The 6,348-nt window shown below is 26.0% G+C and overlaps 1 protein-coding gene across 2 annotated transcripts in view; it reads left to right on the top strand.

Moving 5' to 3' along the window:
* Window positions 1-314: 314 nt before the first annotated feature.
* The window catches only part of LOC124497549 (uncharacterized), a 31,241-nt gene continuing 25,207 nt past the window's right edge, over window positions 315-6,348 (top strand). Inside the window, exon 1 of one of the 2 annotated variants that reach the window (XM_075734092.1) lies at window positions 315-378. The gene's annotated coding sequence lies outside the window, so the exon portion shown is untranslated. Of the gene's footprint in view, window positions 379-3,313; window positions 3,742-6,348 lie in introns of those variants that run through there. The other variant, XM_075734091.1, reaches the window with a different exon arrangement.

Here is a 6,348-nt window from a genome sequence, read left to right as displayed (position 1 = left end):
TTCATTTCATCATCATCATCATCGTCAATTTTGTTTCTTTTAGTGAAATCGAATTACTTTTTTATATATGTTTCCAAGTGTGGATTTTATTTTTATTTTTTTTTCTTGTCTTTATTTCCAGTGTTTTTTTTCTGACATAATTAAATTGTATCTAATGAATTCAATGAAAATAAAATCAAAGAATACAATCATCATCATCATCATCATCGAATGAATGAAAGAAACATGAACAAATTGAATTTCAAGATTTCTAGATATATGGAATGAAACAACGAATACAAATTACCCGTTTTTGTTTTTGTTTTTGTTTTGCCTTTTCTTCATTTTTTTTATTCAATTTCAATTCATTCAACACAGTGGTAGTAATAATCGTGAATGGTAAGTGCGTTTTTTCTTGCTTTTTTTTCTTTTTCTTTTTTGTTTACTCAAATGAATACGAATTTTTTTTTTAATCATCTATTGAAAGCTTACAACAACAACAACAACAATGACATTTTGATGATTTCATTGAATTGAATCAATCGATCAAATGTCAGTGATTTTTTTTTATGTTTATAAAAACCGAAATGAAATGAAAGACAATTTTTGTTGGTGTTTTTTTTTCTCATTTCTAGTGGTTATTGAAAAATGCGAAAGATTGAATAATATTTATTTTTTGATATTGATATTGCCACCAACCTTCTGGCTTTTCGTCACAATTTTTGGTGTTGAAATCAGATTTTTTTTTTTTTTTTTTTTGGTTTTTGAAATTTCAGCCATTTGATATCATGAATTCTGAAATTTTGAAAATAAAATTTTGTCGAGTGTGTGTGTGTGTGTGTATTCTGTATGTTTTTTTTTTTCTTTGAATAGATACAGGCTTTAGGCCATATTTATATGATTTTGTGATTACTGAAAAACAAGATGTTTTCTTCCTGTGCAATATACACTGGAAAAAAAATCCAATAATGATGTTTGGGTTTTTTTCTCATTCATTCATTCGATTTTTTTTTCAATAGAAATTTTTGAAGAATTTTTTCTCTTTTCTTTCTTTTGTGTGTGTGTTTGTTTGTGTTTGTGTTAAAAAAAATATCTGAATTATTAAAATTCATTCTTTTGATGTAAAACAAATGAATATGATATATCGAACGATCGATTGATTGATTGATTGATTGTATTTTCGTTTATTATTTATATATTATTTTTATTGTAATATTTGAGGATTGTACTTTTTTTTGTTATCTCTCTCTCTCTCTCTCACTCACTCATTGTTCACTTTTTTTTATTCATTGTTTTGGTCTAGTATAATCTAATCTTATCTAGTATTTTCGGGTTTTCAACCACCCAGAATTGATCACTATAATTTCATCATCATAACCAAAGATTAAGAAAAGAATGGCTTAATATTGATAAATCAATATAGTGCAGTTATTTTGGCCTGAAAAAAAAATACTGGAAAATTTTTTTCTTTTGTAAAAATCTTTAGTTTGTTAGTATAGTGTTGTGATTCTTTGTCCATAAGACCATAAGAAGAATTCATCCATCTGGTTCGCACACGTCTTATAGAAAAGAAAAAAATTTAATAACCGTACCATCTGGTATACACACATCCGTAACAGTGTATATTTTTTTTTCTTTTTATTTTTTTTTTACCATGCAGCACTGAACTAGTGATACCAATATTCTTCATTGATTCATGATGGAACCAACAAATAAATAGATTGATAGACACAATATAAAGACAATCAAGCGAGAAAAAAAAATTCCATGGAAAAAAATTCATTAGATTCTTTTCTCCATGATTTTATTTAGAGCACACAAATAAAAAAAGCTTTTTTTTCAATAGACAAAAAAAATGGCCATTCACAATTATTGATCATCATCATCATCATCATCGATATATATTGAATATAAATAATGAAAATATCATTATCAAACACACACACGCACACACACACACACACAAATGAATCTGTGATTGTTTGTATTTTGGATATTTCGGAAATCTTAACACACAGATGAATGAATGAATGAAAAATACATTTTCATTTTGGCATTTTGTATTTTTATTTTATTTACAACTTGAAGATGATGATGACAATGTTTCCGGAAATGAATGAATGATAAAAAAAAATCTTTTTTTCCCTGTTACAAATAATGATTGTGATGGTGAAATAAAATGAAATGAATTTTTTTAGGTTTTCTTTTTTTCTTTCTAAATCGATCCCAGAGGATAATTTTTGTTTTTTTTTTCATGATTTTCGTTCTTATCGTTCCAATTCTCATCATCGTCATCATCATCATCATTGGTCTTATGGACCAAAATTCTAGATTGATCATTTATTGTTGGTTTTTGCCTGTTAGCATTGTTTTTTTTTCTTGAAATTCTTTGATCTTATTTGACGTGAGGATAAATTCGATTCTTTTGGGACTTTGATGTTTTTTTTTTGTTTTTGTTTTTGATTCCATTTGATTTTTGTTTTTTTCGTTCATCAATTTACACATTCACCAATTTAATCGTTTAAATTCTGAATCGAAAAATTGTGGGTGTCAGAATTACCACAACAACAACAACAACAACAAGAAGAACAGCAGCAGCAATTATAATAATTGGAAGCTTAGGATTTTAGGCTTTTTCAATTCTTTATGTTCATTTCGAACCGAATAATAATAACCTGTAAACCAAATATTTAATGTATATAATCATTATATAATTTGATTATTACAATTGGATTATTTTGAATTGTATTTTTTTGCGGCAATTCTTTTCTTACCGCTTGAGGTTTGATCATTGAATGAACGCAGAATAAAATCCTTTTTTTCAATAATAATAATAATAAATGTCATTAATTCTGTTGTAAGATAAATTCATAAATAAATATCATTATCAACAATCAAATAAATGATGTATGATTCTCTTGAAATTCTTTAAAAAAAATTGTTTTTTTCTTACTCAAGCAAAAAAAAACCAGAAGAATCGATTATTATTCTTTTGAAAATATAATAGAATCGGGTGTGCAAGTGGCCAGCGTTTTTTTTTCAAGATACAGATATACTACTGTTACTACTACTACTACTACTATTATCATTTCATGTAATGGACTTACATATATACCACTATATCCATTACACATACAGATATAGCGAAAATATATATATTCACGTTGGTTACATTCTGTTCAATTGAGAATTTCACATTCGATCATCATTTGACGAATAAATTCGAATGAACAAACAGCATGCACATATGTATATCACTTAAAGGCAACAAAGAATATTTTTTTTGTTGGATCGAAAATGAACAATCATCATCATCATCATCATCATCATTCATAACAGAACATTTGTTTTGATGTTGTTTAATTGAAGAATTTATTTTCTTAAAGAAAATTTTATTTTTTTTCAATTCAATAGAATATCCATTAGGCAAAATAACAACAACAATCACCGATCGAATATTCTTGTTTCCAATGCCACAAATAGAATAACTAAAAAATTCAAAAATCAATCATCATCATCATTATTAAAGTTTTATTTTTGTGTACTTTGTAAATGTTTTTCGTGGTCATATATTCTTGCGCTGGTGGTCTATGTGTAACCACGATTGATTATCAAAATTCTTTAGTTTTTTTTCGTACGTGTGTGTATGTATGTCAGTTTTCGATTTATTCTTTATCCATCATTAATAAAATAAACATTTGCTTTCGTTTCAATAATAATGATAATGATGGTTGAAGCCAAGAAGTAAAATAATAAATACTGGTAAGTTGTTTGAAAATAAATTATCATGTTATACAAAATTTCTTATCTTTTTTTTTTGGTAAAAATTTTTGTATTTCCGTTTCCTCGGTTTTTTTTCTTTCTTTCTCTCTATCAATTTAAATTATCATTAAGGTGACTTTTTGTAACTCATTGAATATTGAAGAGAATGAGAGAGAGAGGGATGTTCTTTTTTTTGGATTTCATATCATCATCATCATTATTATTAATAATTAACATCATTATGAATTTCTTTAGTTTTTTTTCAAAAAAAAAACTTGATGATACACACAACACTAATGAGAAGAATTTTTAATTTTGTATTCATTATTATCATCCTCTTTGTTTGATGTTTAGGAATTTTATTATCCAGTTTGATGATGCTAAAAAAAGATTTTTTTTTTCATTCCATTGTCTTTTCCGATGATTTTAATGGTAGTGATTTTTATCTTTGAATTTTTTTTTTTTTTTTTTTGCAGAATTTATACAGAGAAAATTTTTTGAAAATGTTTTTTCTAGTGTAACGAATAAAATGAATTTCTGCCATTTTATTTTTTTTGTTTCTATCGAAAATCGATACATTTTTTTTTTGTCATAATGGAAAAACAGCGACTTATCAACAACAATCATTATCATATATTCGATTTGATTTCCAATTTTCCATTTTTTTTTTTGTTTGTTTGTTCATTCTGTTTGATTTTTCGTTACTCGTTTGATCTACCAATCAAAAGAGTAACAAGAAAAAAAAATCAAAAATATGATGATGATGATGATTTACCCATATAATATAAAAAATAATGTTTGCATGCCATAAACGATTTATCAAATAACATTTTCCATTCCATTTTTCATCGAAACACTTGTATATATATTATATATGTCGATATCGTCAGTTTATTATTATTATTATTTTTATTATCATTGGTATTAGAAAATGTGAAATTAGATTCTAAAATGTTGTTGTTGTTGTTGTTGTGCTAATAGGTCAATAACAATATTCCATTACAATGAAAAAAAAAATTGTTTGACAATGTTTTCACAAGCCATTTTCATTAAAAAAAAATAGGTTTGGCTAAATTATAAATTTCGATCAAATTACAAGTAATCATAGTTTATAATGGCATTTTCTTTCTTTCTCTTTCTTACTAATTCTTGTGTGTGTGTGTGTGTGTGTGTGCGAATTCTTATTCTTAATCATTATATGTTTAGTATGAAAAAATAAATTCAAATTACTTTTACTCTTTCTATCGTATCGTATGAATTACCATGTAGAATAACGTTTTTTTTTTTGGCTTCATCTAAAATAAGTGGTGGTTGTCGTTGTTGTAGTGATGAATCTGGAACGCTCACCATACATTTGGCAGCATTTTCATTTTCATGAATGCATTTTTTCTCTTCTTATTATCTAAATGTTTTCGTTTCGTTATTTTGGCCATCGCATGGTATTTTCATTTTTTTTTTTTTTCATTACTTTCAGTTCTCACATACATATCACACACAACATCTTTGAAATTTATAAAAATTGACCTGTCATCCTCATCATCATCATCATCATAAACAATGGATTTTCGTTTTTTTTTCTTTCTTTCGGTTGCTGCTTATGATGATGATGATGATGATGATGATAGATTACAGAACCATGAATTTGCTATTTTTTTTTTACTTTAAGAAATAATAATAATAATAATGATTAGAATATTCTTGATAAATTTGTCTCTTTCTTTGATAAATTTGACAATTTAGATGACATTTTAATATGATAATGACGGTAAAATTTCCATTTTATCGGTATATATAAAAGAATTTGAATTTTCTTTGGAAAATTTTATTATATCAGTTTTAAAATGAGAAAAAAAAATGTTTCCACGCCAGCCATGTGCCTGTGTGTGTGTGTGTGTGTGTGTATAGCCAAGCCTAATCTAGGTTTTTAAAACGATTTTTGTCAAATTTAAATTTGGATTCATCGAAATGACATTGCTAATCCATTATTGAACGTAGCTAGCTTTTTTTGTGATTGTGTGAACAAAATTAATGTCTTTTTTTGTGTCAGATTTTAATACAAAATAATCCTTTTCATTAACATATATTCTGTATATATATATCTGAATAAGTGTGTTATTTTTATTCACAGAAACACGAATTTTATTCTTTCTTTATCTAATTTAAGATAATCAAATGATGATATAAAACATCATCATTATGTATACTCAATTCTATGGAATGAAAAAAAATAATAATAAAAATGGTCAACAACACACACACACACACACACAACTTATATTGACCGACCAAACAGACCATTATTCCAAACCAGCATTATTTGTGTTAATAATCAAATTCAATTATATTGAATTACACTTGATGATGTTGTCTGTATATTGTGTGTGTGTGTGTGTGTGTACGGGCAATTTCATTTTCATTTTGTTGTTTTTTTTGTCTTTTTGATTAACACTTTTCAAGTAGAGATTCAAAATTGAAAGGAATTTTATTTCCTTTTTGAAATGAAATCCAGCAAGTGAAATTTTGTTTTCTTTTTTTTGAATTAAACACACTCATACACACACACACACAAAACGCAAACAATTTTTCATTTCATTCATTTGGTTGGTT

Source organism: Dermatophagoides farinae, chromosome 9 (genome assembly GCF_024713945.1).
Source record: "Dermatophagoides farinae isolate YC_2012a chromosome 9, ASM2471394v1, whole genome shotgun sequence".
Classification (NCBI taxonomy): Eukaryota; Metazoa; Arthropoda; class Arachnida; order Sarcoptiformes; family Pyroglyphidae; genus Dermatophagoides; species Dermatophagoides farinae.
This window is presented reverse-complemented; position numbering and strand designations above follow the sequence as displayed.